This window comes from Pinus tabuliformis, chromosome Q (genome assembly GCF_031772625.1).
Source record: "Pinus tabuliformis cultivar Carrire ecotype Pingquan chromosome Q, CPIR1, whole genome shotgun sequence".
Taxonomy (NCBI): Eukaryota; Viridiplantae; Streptophyta; class Pinopsida; order Pinales; family Pinaceae; genus Pinus; species Pinus tabuliformis.
In genome coordinates, this window is record NC_142296.1 from 1,166,070,983 (window position 1) to 1,166,087,555 (window position 16,573).

At 37.7% G+C, this 16,573-nt stretch overlaps 1 pseudogene; it reads left to right on the top strand.

The window, feature by feature from the left end:
- The first annotated feature begins 646 nt into the window (after positions 1–646).
- On the top strand, positions 647–2,893 carry LOC149223817 (phenylalanine aminomutase (L-beta-phenylalanine forming) pseudogene; annotated as a pseudogene).
- Positions 2,894–16,573: the final 13,680 nt, after the last annotated feature.

Genomic DNA, 16,573 nt, shown 5'->3' on the forward strand with positions numbered 1-16,573 from the left:
CATGAAACTTTCCTTCAAATTTTGCACTCAAAAAAAGTTTGCGTCTTGAAAGATTCTATAGATCTACACTAAGATGGATCTTATATAAAGTTATGAAAAATATATATTTATAAATATTATTATCAACCAACATAGATTCATTTTAATTTTTAATTTACTATTTGTTAAGAGAGATCAACTATCTTGAAATACAAACATTTCTTCAAATTTTATATTCAATAAAATTTGCATAATAAAAAGTTTAAATCATAAAAAATGAGTAAATCTAAATTTAAAATAAATCTATATTAATTTATTAAAATGATTATATTATTAAATATAAATATTATTGATATAAATTATAAATTTCATTGTCAGAACCGTAATTAATACATATCTCTACCTATAATTTTAATATATTTAAATATTAATACACATCTATACCTATCATTTTTATATATTTATATATTGATAAATACATTATGTAGTTGATACACGCCACTAAATGCCATTTTCATTATATAAAAATAAAATAAAATAAAAAATATTTTGATTAATAAAATTAATTCGATATTCCAACCATGCCTGGGTTCCCTAATCCATTGGATACAATGTGAGTTTTGGTTCCATTGTTCCAAACAGTTTGCAATTAACAGCACCATGATGGTTATAAAGCCACGGTGCCGTCTGTGTGAGAATTCCATGGTATGCTTTCAGGATTCTGAATTTTGCGTCAGTCTGTAATCTTTGAGCTAGTCTGCAATGGAGTACTCCCAATTAAATAGTAACAGTTGTATAACTGCCCGTTCTCGTTCTTGTCACGTGGAGGACATCATCCTTCTGATCAAGACGTTCAACGAAACCAACTGCATCAAGGTCGATGGCTCCCGCATCACCGTTGCCCATGTCACAGCCCTGGGCCGGAAACCCCAAGTGAAAGTGACACTTGATAATCATGGCGGGAATTGCAGAGAACGGGTTGAGAGGTGTTCGTTGTGGGTGCAAGAGAAAGCGAAAGGAGGAGCTGATATCTATGGCGTGACCACTGGATTCGGCGCCTGTTCAAGCAAGAGGACCAACCAACTGAGCGAGTTGCAAGAAGCCCTAATTCGATGTCTGCTAGCTGGAGTATTCACCGGCCCTTCTTCGTCACCGGGGGAGCTCTCCCCCATCACCACTCGATGCGCCATGTTTCTGAGAATGAGTAGCTTCACCTATGGCTGCTCTGGGATTCGATGGGAGATCATGGAAGCGCTACAGCAACTTATCAATTCTCATATCACGCCCAAATGCCCCTTGCGAGGCTCTGTAAGCGCTTCAGGTGACCTAATTCCCTTGGCCTACATAGCAGGTCTGCTAATTGGGAATTCCCAGGTCAAAGCTCGAATTGGGGTTCATGGTGAAGAACAAGAAGTGCCTGCACCAGAGGCTCTGATGAAAGCAGGCCTGCAGCCCTTCAAGCTCCAGGCCAAAGAAGGCTTGGCTCTTGTCAATGGCACTTCGTTTGCCACTGCCCTCGCTGCCACCGTCATGTATGATGCCAATGTTCTGCTCTTGCTCGTGGAAATGCTCTGTGGAATGTTCTGCGAAGTCATCTTCGGGCGGGAAGAATTCGCGCATTCGCTGATCCACGAGATGAAGCCGCACCCAGGCCAGAGAGAGTCCGCGGCACTTCTTGAATGGCTTCTCAGAGACAGCCCCTTCCAGGAGCTTTCAAGAGAGTATTACAGCATCAATTCTCTGAAAAAGCCCAGACAGGACCGCTATGCTCTGCGTTCGAGTCCCCAGTGGCTGGCCCCTCTGGTGCAGACCATAAGAGAAGCCACGGCCACAATTGAGACAGAGATCAACTCTGCCAACGACAATCCCATCATCGACCCTGTCAACGGCAAGGCCCTCCATGGCGCCAATTTTCAGGGCAGCGCAGTGGGATTCTACATGGATTATGTTCGTGTAGCTCTGGCTGGACTGGGGAAACTCATCTTTGCACAGTTCACAGAGCTCATGATCGAGTTCTACAGCAATGGGCTCCCGGGCAACCTTTCCCTGGGTCCTGACTTGAGCTTGGACTATGGCTTCAAGGGAATCGACATAGCCATGGCTGCTTACAGTTCGGAGCTTCAATTCCTGGCTAACCCAGTCACTACCCACGTTCACAGCGCTGAGCAGCACAACCAGGACATCAATTCTCTGGCCCTCATATCTGCCAGGAAGACTGAAGAAGCTCTGGATATCTTAAAACTTATGCTGGCATCGCACTTATACGCTCTCTGCCAGGCAATAGATCTGCGACAACTGGAACAAATTCTTCTAAATATTGTGTTAGGAATCATCTCAAGCGTTTCAGACGAATGCCATCTCCCGGAATCCATTAAAGAAGAGCTTATTAACGTTGCCAGGGGTATTCCAGTGTACACATATTTAGAATCCCCCTGCAACCCTTCCCTCCCACTTGTCTCTGCCCTCAAACAAACATTTCTTGACGCCATTGTTACATTCCACGATATTCAAATTGTAGAGCAGATAACAGAGTTCGAATCCCACCTCAAGCAGCGCCTTGAAGAGGAGATAACAGCAATCGTGCTTTCATATGAGGAGCGCACCAACAGTCACATGCTGGAAGGCTCCTGTTGCAGAACGTTAATCCATGGCTCTAAATTCTTTCCTCTGTATGCATTTATCCGGGAGGAACTCAATGCGATAATGATGACTCCGAGGACAGACCACACGCCCCAAGAGGGCACCCAGAAGGTATTTGATGCAATGGTTGATGGCCGGATCACTGCACCTCTGCTTCAGTGCCTCAACGGATTCATAAATTGATGATATCATCAAATTTATGAAGTCTGCACTCAGAAATTTACGGCGTTCTCCAGCATAGGTAGACATCTCTATATATACACATGTCTTATTGAAAAGTAGATATTTTTAGATATAGATATAACTTTATGTGTATATTGAAAAGTAGATATTTTTATATATAGATATAACTTTCTGTGTATAACTTTGATATCTTTTTATTGATGATTTTATAAGATTAAAAATGGTTTATGAAATATTTAATGGTTTATTAAACATAAAATATAATTTTTTTTATATAATTTTGATGTTTTTTAATTGATGATTTTATAACCTTCAAAATGGTGTATGAAATATTTATTAATTTTATTATTAATTTTTTTTGATTTATATTGTAAATAATAATGTCAATAGGATTAATTATATTATTAATTTATTATAGAAATATTTATATATTTCATATTTTCAAATTATAAAAATTAATTAAATATAATGTTTTATATTGATATGAATATAATGTTTTATGATGATGATGGTGGTGGGTAATGTTCACTGAGACCAAATTTTGGTCTATCGGACTTAAAAGAGGAATTATTTAGTTTGATTTAAGATTTTATTTTTATGCTCAAAAAGCTTGGAGAGAAGCCTCCCAAGCTCACTATAATTTTGACATCATAAAAGGTTTGACATTGTAAAAGGCTAGGAAGGTCAGTGTTGCAACAAAGATTATGAAAGTGAGATCTAATGTGATTATGCGCAAGGTACTCAAGTAATTTTTATCCTGAATGTTCATATTCTCGCAGAAATAACAGATCTTTCCATCCATAATATTTTCAATTTCCAAATATAAAAAAATATAAAAAACCCCATCCAAAAATCAATAATAAAAAATCAATTTCCAAATCTAGAAAAATAGAAAAAGCCTCATCCAAAAGTAAACCTTGACACCTCTCATTAGGGACCTTAGTATACACAAAAATCATCCTCCGACTCGATGATTAGCAAAGGACCTTAGTATACACAAAAATCATCCTCCGACTCGATGATGAGCAAAGGACCTTAGTATACACAAAAATCATCCTCCGAGGGAATATATTTACTCGATAGAGGATTGAGATTATATTTACTCGATAGAGGATTGAGATTAGTTATGGTCTTTTTATTTTATAATCTTATTTAAAATAATTATTTTAAAATAAATCTTAATTTTTTAAAAGTATTATAAAAAATATTTAATAGATAAATATAATTATTTTTAATATAAACTTCAATTTTTTATTTCTAATTATATATAAGTGGAAAGAAAGAAGTGATGGAATATCCGTTAATGGGGTTGTGGCGTGTATAGTTTAGTGATACAGGTGGGTTTTATTCGTTACATTATCAACTTATAGTTTAGTGATACAGGTGGGATTTATTAGTGATTTTGGATTGTTTTAAATCATGGTAAAAATGTTGTTCTAATATAGAATAAATTAGCAACCCAAAGAGGAAGGGCACAACAAAAACTCGAACAATTTAAATTTCTTTGATCTTCTCATATTAACTACTACGGGATCTGCACTAATAAGAATTGGCCTTTTCCACTCGGTTTTTATGCTGAAAGTGCCTGTAGAATTGCCCTCATTTCAATGTGATGGCTGTAGAATTGCCCTCATTTCAATGGGATGGTTTTTTTCCTTTGCTGTGAGGTTGATACATGTTTTGAAGTAATGGACATTATCTACCGAGTCCAACTACATTGAATGGATATTGACCCAATTGCTTTGAATGGATGTTTACATTATTGTAATTTTATGGATTATTAATTGATTATTAATGTCGTGTATACTAGGGAGCTGTATGAACTTATTGCTGATACGAATCCATGAACACTACTATTTTAAAGCCTCTCTATGAACTTATTGTTGATAGGACTCTATGAAGATTACTTTTATTTTAAAGCCTCTATTTACAATGAGAATTTATTTATCTACCTATTTCTAATTGTTTTCCCAACTAATAATTATTGGCCATTGCATAATAAGGTTACCTGCTATTTGTTCATGGGTTAATAACCAACACCTTAGGATTTTAGTTTCGATCTTGTTGATGATAGATAAATGTGATTGTTCTCCAATAGTGTTTTATTTATTTTTAAATCTCCCCTTTAACATTATTAATTAAATTGAAAACTAAATCTGCAATGTATGCCCATCATTTTTTCATGAGGATTACCCCTTTCTCCAAGCTCTCTAATAATTTTTTAAGAATATATGGCTATCTAATACATCTCTAAATATTCTCAATATTGAAACTCAATTTAAGACTGAAGTCAATTAAAATTAAGATTAAAAATGGCAGCCAATAATCTTTTTCTTCAACCTTATTTGTGAGAATAGAATATCATCTCTCTACATTACATTTGCATATTGTAATTTTAATTTTATTGATGTAAAAAATAGTTAAATATCTTTTCTTCAACCTAGTTTGTGAGCATAGAATATCATTTCTCTACATTACATTTGCTTTATATATTTACAATATTGTAATTTTAATTTTATTCATGTAAAAATGATTATTATTTTAATTAATATTACTAACTAATTATATAATATAATATTATATAATTAATATTATTGTTAAAATAGTGATAACTTAAATATTTATATTAATCAAATTAAAATCAAAATTAATATTAATATTATCATTAACCTTAAAATTAATTTTATGAAATTAATTATATAAACATATTTAATAATAAGAAGATAATTATTAATATTAATAATTTAATTTAATATCATACTATTCAATATTAAAAAAAACAAAATATATTTAATATAAATATTAAATATGAAGTTTATAAATGCGATGGCATTAGTTTTTACGATTTTAGGTTATTAAATATTAAAAAGAATTAATACTTAAATTATTAAATATCAAGTTGATAAATAGGATAGTTTTAAATTATTAAATATCAAGTTGATAAATGGGATAGTTTTGGTTTTTATAATTTTAGTGTTTTATAATTTTAATTTATTTTGGTTTTATGATATTACGTTTTTATCAATTTAAGTTTTTAAATTTTTAAAAAATATAAGGTTTTTAAATTTTTTTTCCCTCCAATAATTAAGTGGAAGAGCTAAATCTGTTTTTATCAATTTAGGTTTTTAAATTTTTATAATATAAGGTTTTTGTAATTTTTTTTTCTCCAATAATTAAGTGGAAGAACTAAATCTGCAATGCATATTCATCATTTTTTCATAGGATTATTTTATTCTCCAAGCTCTCTAATTAACTTTTAAAAATATATAAACATCTAAAACATATTGAAATTTTCTCATTATTGAAACTCAATTTGTTATTGAACTCAATTACAATTAAAAATAGCAAAAGTTTTCACACTTTACTATTTCATATTAATATTAATAATTAATTATATAACATAACATTATATAACTAATATTATTGTTAAAATAGTGTTATATATATATAAACATTAACATTAAGATTAGTGTTATTAAATTAATTATATAAACATATTTAATAATAATAAGGTAATTATTAATACTAAATAATTTAATTTAATGACATAATATTCAATATTTAAAAGAAAAACAAAACATATTTAATATAAATATTAAATACCAGGGTCATAAATGTGATCGCATGAGTTTTTATAATTTTAGGTTATTAAATATGGAAAATAATTTAATATTTAAATTATTAAATTTCATAAACATGATAGCTTTGGTTTTTATAATTTTAGTGTTTTATAACTTTAATTTATTTAAGTTTTATGATATTAGGTTTTTATAATATTTTGTTAGGTTTTTATAATATTTTGTTTTTAAATTTTTATAATAAAAGGTTTTTATATTTTTACGGTTAGTTAAGATTCCACATTTTACTATTTTATATTAATATTGATAATTAATTATATAACATAATATTAGATAATAATAATTATTATTAAAATAGTGTTAACTTAAATATTTATATTAATCAAATTAAAATTATTATTAACATTATGAAGATTAATTTTATTAAATTATTTATATAAACATATTTAATAATAAGAAGATAATTAGGAAGAAGTTGTTGTAGTCGGAGGGGCTGAAGCTGGAATGGAAACCCTAACCTTATCTTTGGCGACCGTTCCAAGTCAAGGTTATAGTTAGAGCTGCTCTGTTTCCACTGTAACCACTCGATCACTGCAAATGCGCTGCCACTCTCCGTCACCTGCTAGCTAACCTCCGTGCTTCCTGTTGTCATCACTGCCATCCATTTTCACCGGGCCTGCTGCATCATGGAGGATATGGAACTAGAGGAAGTGGATTATTACGCCGACTTACTCTGCTCACTGGGCACTAGCTGATTCGCTCCTATCCGTCTCTCCTCTCGTCGTTACTCTCCCCATACCATATACATGCGGCCTCCCCTTCGCCGCCCTTTCCATCGATTCCCCGGAGCTTGACTTGCCTTCACTCTCGCCGATGACACTCCACCTACTCGCTGCTTGTTCTCTGTCATCCCCTCCCTTCGAACCCTCGCCTGCAAGGGAACTACTGTGCTCTCCACCCTTCACGTCCTCATCTGGGGTCGATCCAACTGCAGTGCCAGACCAGACCTTGCCTGAGCCTTTTGCCCCTTCTACCTCTGCTACGACAACTTCCACCACCGCCCCATCCGGATCTTTTGAGACGCCAGTCACTAAGGTATGACACTTTGTGCAAAATCACTAGGAGAACCAGGGCTCTCCAGACCCTCTACAAGACCACTCGACTACTCTCAGATTTGGTAAGCGGAAGATAAAGTGTGTGAAGGCCTCGGGTAAGGACCTCACCCTAAAATTTGGGGAAGGTTTGAACATGGGAGAAGTTGTCACTATGGCTGGTAAGGTTCTGGTGGGTAGGGTTCGAGGACATGCCTATTCCGCGGAGCGGCTTAGCCTCTAGGTCAAGGAGATTTGGGGCAACATCTTCAAAGATCTTCCGGAAGTACAGACATTGCCTTGCGGTTGGTTTGCGCTCTATTTTTTGCAGGAGGAATACACCAACTGGGCACTTGCCAGATATTGGCACATCGAAATGGCCCTGGTCATGCTGAAGCGATGGAGCCTGCTTTTTGACCCTGAAAGAGAACAGATCAGGGCTGGACCATTATGGGTTAGGTTGCTAGGACTCCCTCTGCAGTACTGGTCCGAGGATGTGTTTGTTCGTATCGGGAATGCGTTGGGTACCTATTTGGACTACAATAGGTTCTATATCCAACCTAGGAACAAGTCTCTGGCTCGCATATTGGTCCATCTTGATACGAGAGAGGGACTAGAGGATAAAATCACCTTGCAATGGAAGAATTTCACCAGGATCCAAATCTTGGACTATGAAGGAGTCCCATTCAGATGCCGTAGGTGCCACAAAGTGGGGCACCTCTACAAGGAATGCCCATTCGTGTGAAAAGTTTTGGACTCTCCTAGTGTACCAGAAGGTGAGGCTGCTAGGGCTCTTGCATTCGCTCTTGGGCCGACTCCTCCACCTACTTCATCCATGAACATGAAGGGGTCTACTATTCAAATGCTGACTTTGAGCGCTCCTCGTCCTCCCTCCCCACCGATGACCCGATCGAGGGCTGCTGCTGAGGCCGCTCGCTCTTCAGGTACTCCTCCTCTCCCTGACTCTGTTTTTTCTTTTTCTCTTGCATGTTTTGCATTGCATATGCACTCTACATCTGCATCAGCTCAGGATTACACCTCCACCACCATCCCCTGTCCCCTCGTCTCTCATCAGTCGGTCCTCTCGACCACTCCTCCATCCTTCCCTCCTGAGATTCCTCCCTCTCCTGCCAAATTATCTTCTTCCCTCCTGGGTCCCCCCCCACCCTTACAATCTCAGACCCCGCCTCCCCCTCTCTACGGCCTGCTCTGTATCCTATGGGTTGGGACTGACCCCACTTCTTGTCCTCCCAAATCCATCAAAGGACATAAATCCCATTTATCTAAAGCCATACTACTAGCTGAGGCAGAAATGGCTTCGGGTAGACAATAATCACTTGATTGGTACTTAGAGCTTTGAACACCCTCCGAAACCCCCCCGCCCATGAAGTGGCTCTCTTTTAATTGCAGGGGTCTAGCTAGCACACCCAAAAAGCAAGCCCTCAGACGATTGTTTGAATCTGAGAGTGTAGACATTATCTTCCTACAAGGAACATTGGGCGAGGTTGACCGTACCTCCCGTATTCTCCACTCCCTGAAGCCTAGGTGGATCTTTCAATCTCTTGATGTCATGGGGCGATCTGGAGGACTAGCCCTAGGATATAACCCTCGTATTGTAATCCTCAAGACCTCCTGGGGTGGAGCTGGTTTTATTGGAATGGAAATCTTCTCAACAGATTTGAGCATGGATCTTTGGATGGTTAATGTATATGGCCCATGTCAAAACAGAGAGGCCTTCTGGAACCGCCTTCTTAATCTATCCCTCACAAATACTAATAAACTCAATTTGGGCGGTGACCTAAATTTATCCATCGTATATGGGGAATCATGGGGAAAAAATGCTTAGGTGGATCCGCTCTTAGAGGCTATGGAGATGCTGCTTGAACAACATCATTTGACAGATATCCCCATGGTAAAGCCCCTCCCCACTTGGCAGAACCGTAGAATTGGTGAGGCAGCTCTGGCCAGGAGATTGGATCGCTTCCTCATAAAGGACACTCTGGTTCAAAGACTTTCCTTATACAGACAATGGGTTGGTTTAGGAGGATTATCAGACCATTCCCCCATTTATATGGAGATCACTGGCCCCTCTCAGAAACCAAGGGCACCGTATAAATTCAACTCCACTTGGCTATCGGACCCCTCATATATTCAACTGGTCTCTGATTTCTGGCTATCAAATCCTCCTACTTCAGGGAGATCTCTGGCGGAAGGCTTTTGCACCAATCTCACTAAACTCAAGAGTCTATCCATTAATTGGGCTAAGGATAAAAAAAAGAGGGATGACCAAATCCTTGGAGATATTGAACAGACATTGACCACTCTTCTGGATGACCAGGGATGGGGTTTTACTTCAGCTGAGGCAAAGACTCATCTCATCAATTTGGAAAATCAGCGATAAAAAATTCTGAGGGAGAGGGAAGAAACATGGTGACTCTGGAGCCACGTTGTCTGGCTAAAAGCAGGAGATGAGAACACCAAGTTATTTCAAAATTTTTCCAAGGGAAGGAAAGTCAGCAATACTATTTGGAATATGCCCATGGAGGATGGGGGCATGGCAACAACCTATAATCAGCTCTCTCGACTTGGGAATTCCCATTTCCGAAAACTCTACAAGGCTCCTCCTGGTGCCTCTCTTACTGAAATTGTCAGAATTGCGGGACACTTCCCCAGATTTGTGGACCTGGAAATGGCCGAGGAGCTCACTTCCCCTGTCACCCAGGCGGAACTAGAAAGTACCCTGAAATGGTTCAAAAAAGATAAGAGTCCAGGGCCGGATGGCTGGACAATTGAATTCTACCTTGCCTTTTATGAGATCATTGGACAAGACCTGCTCAAGGTGGTGGAGGAATGCAGGACTTCTTGGCATATGAATGAGGCCATCAACACCACTTTCATCGCCCTAATCCATAAATCCGACTCTCCTTCATCCTTCAATGAATTCCGACCTATTTCCCTCTGTAATGATCTATATAAAATCATTTCCAAGATTATTGCTAATCGGCTGAGGCCCATCCTATCCTACCACATCTCCCCTGAGCAATTTGCTTTCCTCCAGAATAGACAAATCCATGAAGCTATTGGCACAGCTCAGGAAGCCCTTCACTCCCTTAAAACAAAAAAGCTAAAAGGGGCTATTCTCAAAATTGACCTTGCTAAAGCATTTGACCGAGTCAGTTGGCTCTACATTAAGATGATCCTCACCCACCTGGGATTCCCTCCCCCTTCATCGATTGGATTATGTGTTGTATCACCTCGGCCACCTTCAACGTTCTCATAAATGGTTCTGCATCACATTTCTTCCATGCTGAGAGAGGTCTTCGGCAAGGATGCCCTCTCTCCCCGCTCCTCTTTTTGATTGTCATGGAAGGGCTTAGTAGACTCATTACATTGACCAAGCGGGGAGAGCGAATATAAGGGTTAAAAATGTTTGACTTCTGTTGCCTCACTCATTTACTTTTCGTAGTTGATGTTCTCATCTTCCTAAATGGAAGCATCAAGGACTCATCTATTTTCCATGATATTCTCACCCTATTTGCCTTGGCTATTGGAATGGAAGCTAATCACTCAAAGTCTACCATCACTCTCTCTAATGCATCCCCTCCGGAAACAAGGTACGCACAACATAAATTTCCTTTTCAGAGCCATCATCTGGAGGATGGACTCAAGTACCTGGGGTTATGGATCAAGCCACATTGCTACAGAATTGCTGATTGGATTTGGCTTATGGTTAAAATTGAAAAACACTTACAAAATTGGAACCACAGATTCCTCTCCAGAGCTGGTCGGTTAGTCCTCATCAAATCAGTCTTGGAGGCTACCCCAGTCTATTGGATGTCGTTGGCTTGGATTCCTAAAGGAATCCTTGCCTAAATTCAGAAGATTTGCTGCAGATTCCTTTGGAACGGGTATAAAGAGGGAAAACCCTTTGCTTGGGTGGGATGGAAACACATTACCCTCCCCGAGAAATGGGGTGGTTGGGGACTAAAGGACTTAACAATATTTGCACATGCTCTTGCTGCCAAGATGGGATGGATCCTGCTCACATCACAAAACCTTTGGACTAAAGTCTCCTACCACAAATATATTTGGCCTCATCACCTCTTGGATTGGATTCGACTACCCTCCTGGCCTCGATCTAGGATATCTATGGTCTGGAAAGCAATATTAAATACCTTGCCTTCTATTAGAGAGGGTCTAGCTTGGAGAATAAATGATGGTTCATTGGCTCGCATAGGCATGGACCCATGGACGGGAGGGGGGAATATGTATCAATTACCTCCAGACCTCATTCTGTTTCTCAATCAGAGGAATATCAAAGTAATTGCGCAGGTTGTTGATTTGGAGAACAACTCCATCTTTGAACAGGCCTGGTTATCAGCTTTGCACTTGGGCATCCCTGAACACTGGCAACAAATTTGGGAAGGGTATATTATTGCCCTAAAAGAAGCCCATGTGCGCATCAAAGAAGGCCCCAATGAACTTATCTGGACTCCGGCTGAGCATGGTGTATACTCTCCTAAAATTGGATATCCCATCCTACTCTTAATGTGCAAATCTCTTGCACTCCTAGACTGGTGGGGGAAGATTTGGAAGCTCAAAGCACCACCGAGAATGAAATTATTCATGTGGAACGTGCTCAGAAATAAAACCCCAACTGGAGAAAACCTCATGCATCGATCCCACTTCGGTGTGTGCTATGTAAACAGGTCGAGGAGACAAACGATCATTTGTTCCTCCACTGCTCGATGTGTGCTTAGCTATGGCTGCAAGTATTAAACATGCTTTCCAAATCTGGTTATTGGCAGGGACAAACGATACCTGAGGCTTGGGATCACTAGACTGCTGTGAACAATGACTCAAAAATTCATTGCCTTCCCCTCCTTGTCTGCTGGACAATCTGGTTGATCAGAAATGGAATCATATTCAAAGAAACAGAGGCCAGATGGCCACATGCTGCAACAAAAATCATTGCTGCCTACCATGAGATCCCAGATGAGACACATGTTATCACTCCAAAATTTCCAAGGGTTGTTCAATGTGTTAAAAATAAATATCAGAGGTAACTACAGACCTACTTTGGAGCTTAGGATCTAGCCTTCTTAAACACAGAGAGGACTCTCTCTATATGATTTAACTTTGTTTATTTAATGGATTTTAGGCTAGTTATGTCTGCTTAATTGGATTGGTTTTGGTTGAGTTGGTGGAATTAATGACTTAGATGAATAGGTGCTTTTCCATTTTCCATTGGGCTATGGAGTCAATATGGCTTTGAAAACAGAACAACAACAAACCATAAAGAAAATGTTACAGGGCAAGATAGGTGAGCAATATCAGATCTCAAGGATGGATGGTGAATTGATCTTTTATTTGGGATAAGAGGGAAATTAAGAATTCTCTAAACTAGATATCAGAAGAAAACATAGAAATGTATAACAGTAAAAGCAGAGTGTAATATTTACGCAAATTCTGTAGTAAAATCCCTGTTATAACATTTAGATTTTAGAACACATATGAGTTTATGAAATACTTTAGAAAAAGAACATGAACTAATGAAATTATACTTCACTGAGATAGCTCAACACATGAATCCCATAAAGAAGTCCCTTTATAACTTATTCTCTCTGTCAACTGGAAGTTGGTACAATAACCCTCAGGTAATAGATCAGTCAACTAAAATATTCCTAAATCCACCCTTAATACTTCAAATGGAAGAAGTATTTATACAATACTTTTACAAAAATATCTTGTCAATTGACTAGGATTTATTCTAGCAAAATAAATATATTTATATAAAAAGATAGTGACACCTTTTTAACTGATTGAAATCTGTCCCTTTTTATTTTCTTGCTGTTACTAGATCTGATTCTCTTTCACGCTATCTGCTCCTTTCACCTGCTTGTCATTCAACTGATTCTCTTTTTTCATCCTTTATAGTAAGTCACACCATTTTTCCCATGTTTCTTCATCTAGGAGTTTGATTTTCATCATCCTCCGGTAAATCTCATATGCTTCTGTATATTTGGCAAATGTAGGCTTGTTCACAAACAGGTGATTTACCTCATGCTGGAGGTAAAAGAAGTTTTCCAAAGTCTGGAGGAGCACTTTTCCTGTGGGCACACCTTTCATTGATGAACTATTGGAAGTTTCTCTGGCTACTTCTCTCATATTCTTATCATAGTCTTCATGTTTCATCAGTTTATCATTGATTACCAAAGGATTAGGCAAACCCTTCTGTCTCAATACTTCAAACTTGTCAAAAAACATGTTTACTGCAAGTTTCATGTTTTGACATTTCTCCTCAAGTTGTATCATCAGATTTCTCTTGGAAATAACTTTCTTCACTTCTAGAATGGTGTTTGTTCTATTAGTTATCCCAAGCTCCTCTAATTCATACTTGTTTTTAGAAGAAAAACATCTATTATTTTAGAGGCTTCCTCTAGTATCTCCCCAAGATCTGCTTTTACCTTTTGAATTGCCTCACTGGCTTCCTTCACTAAATCATTCTGTTCAAATATTACCTGTATAGATGGCCAAATATCATTAACTGAGTTAATGATATTGGCCCATAAATGTTTCTTTGCTTGGGCCAAAGGCTCCTTTAGTGACAATTCTTTTTCTAGCTGGTGGATCATGTCATTCAATCTATTAGCTTTTTGTTTCTCAGCTTGATGCATTACTTCTGCTAATTTCTTTTCATCTTCTAAGCTCTTCACTTGCTCTTTGAGCTTATTAATATGTGTTGTTTGAATAGACATATATTCCATAGCTTGAATCAATTTGCTGGCCTCATCAGTGGGATGGGTTGTTGGTTTTGCTGATGCTGTTGCTGCTATAGCTCCTATGGGAATAGCAGTAATGGGAACTGCTTCTCTGCTAGCATGTTTCTCCTATACCAGTTTATCCATTTTTGTCTCCATTTCTCTTAGTTGAGTTGTCAGCTGGATGATTAAGTTCATCATCTCATCCTTTTGATAAAGTGTCTCCAAAACCTCCTTGGTTTGTGGATGTTCAATACTTGGTAGTTTTAGTTGTTTCTTGAGTGCATGTATGTCTGCATTTTTTTTTTTAAGAGTTCTTCTGTTGCCTTGACATCAGTTGGATTAAAGCCAATTTCAATTACCAAATCTTCTAGTGACTTAATCCTATTGTCCTTTGCTTGTGATGAGGCCCTTTCTAGCTTTAACTGTGACTATACATTTTCAAGAGAATTCGTCAATTTCTTGACACTTAGAGATGTTTGTGTGATTGTTGAATATATCATTTCTCCTACTTGTTTATGAAATTCAATTTGGTCAATTGGGTGCACATCCTAAGCATGGATTTCAAAGGTTGTTTTCTTGTAATCTTCTGAAATTTTGGGGACCTTTACCTCTAGCTGTAAGAAGGTCATCTGCATCTTCCTAGTTTTTAGGTAAAAAGCTGAAAGTAACCTACACTGATCACTGGGAGTTTGCTTCCAATATTGTGTACATATTGCAGCTTTTAATGCCTCATTTCTAATTTTAATTTCTTTGTACCTTTCCATGATATCTTTCTCTTTGTCCATTGTTTTGCTAGATGATGAAACCTCTGCATTATTTTGACTTTGCATGATCTGTGCATTAGAAGATGAGGGCAAAGGTGTTTCTTCTACGTGTGTTGAGGGTGCATCACCCCTGATGATAATATGTGTTTTTGCTTCAACTATCTTTTCATGCTCTATTATTGGGTTTATCTTGGTTTTCTTTCTACTCACAAGCTTAAATTTAGTATCATAGGTGGTTTCAACTGAGTAGGATCCTTCTTCTCTAGCCCTTTTTGAACTTCTGTCCTGTGGGTCCAGAGTATGCAGGATGGAACTAGTATCAACCTGCTTATCCATCTCCTGAAGAGTGTTTTCCAACCACTCTGACTGGTTGGAATACTTTTCAATTTCTGGTTTTGACTCATGGATGAAGGGGGTCAATTTGAATTTGACTCTTAATTTACTTATGACACCTAAAGGATCATAAAAGGCCTAATTTGGTTTTTAATCTTGAACTGGGTCTTCTTTTTGGCTGAAAGGAAATGGATTTCATTAGAATTCAAGATTTGTCTGATGTATTCCAAGGAAAATAGCCTCATTGGGAGGTATTTGGGAAGCTTGTATGGAACTAGCTGGCTTCCATACACTCTGATCTCTATATGATTTTGGTATAAATACCAATCTCCTATTTTACTTTGATCTGATAAGTGTAATACATTCTTTATCTCTTCACTGATTCTGGGCTGAATGCTACTGCTTAGCATATTAACAACTGGATAAATAAATAAATCAATGAAGTCTTTGTCACTGAATTCCGTGGAATCCTTTCTGAACAAGGATGTCCAGAAGAAAACAAATTGGGGATTTCCCTCTGTGTCCACTTTTTGGAGGCTAACTGCAAACCTTTTTGATTGAAAATATAAAAACACGTGGAACAAAACCGAGGAGTATTTGAAATATCCTTCTTCTGGAAGTTTGACTAGCTGATCATGCATTGTGTCTGCCAAGAATTGGGCAAAGTTGAAGGTTATAATTGGAGGCTGGTTTGGGCTAAAGATAGAGAGGAAACCCAGGATGGATTCATCTACATGTTCATCCGTAAAGTATCCTAATATACAAGATAACATGGTCACAATTTGCCTGGTTTGTTCTGGGAACATGGCAGTAGAGTATGGTGGGTTCTTTTTAGGAATTTGAGTTGTTTCAGGGAGGAAGGTTTGGAAGATTTGAGACCTCTTAGGAAAGTCTAGCTTTAGGTAAAGCTCAGTAAGGGTTTCAATGGAGAAGGGAACTCCCTCTGGTTGTGGTTGAATTTGCAACATTTGATTGATGGATTGAGCAGTGACAGTAAATAGGATTTCTTGGGCTGGGGTGACTATGGCTCTTTCATTTGGAAAATAGCTGTTTTGGCATAGTCTGATGATTTCAGGGAACTGGTAGGTCTGTGGGAATATGTATTTAGGCAAGTTTGACTCCCACAGATGGATATCATCAGCCTGGTCAGTGTATTTGTCATGGCTCCAACAGTGGAGCTCCAAAAGGTTGGAATCTATCATTGTATCAACAATTTTATAGTCTTTATCGGCCAAGGGCAG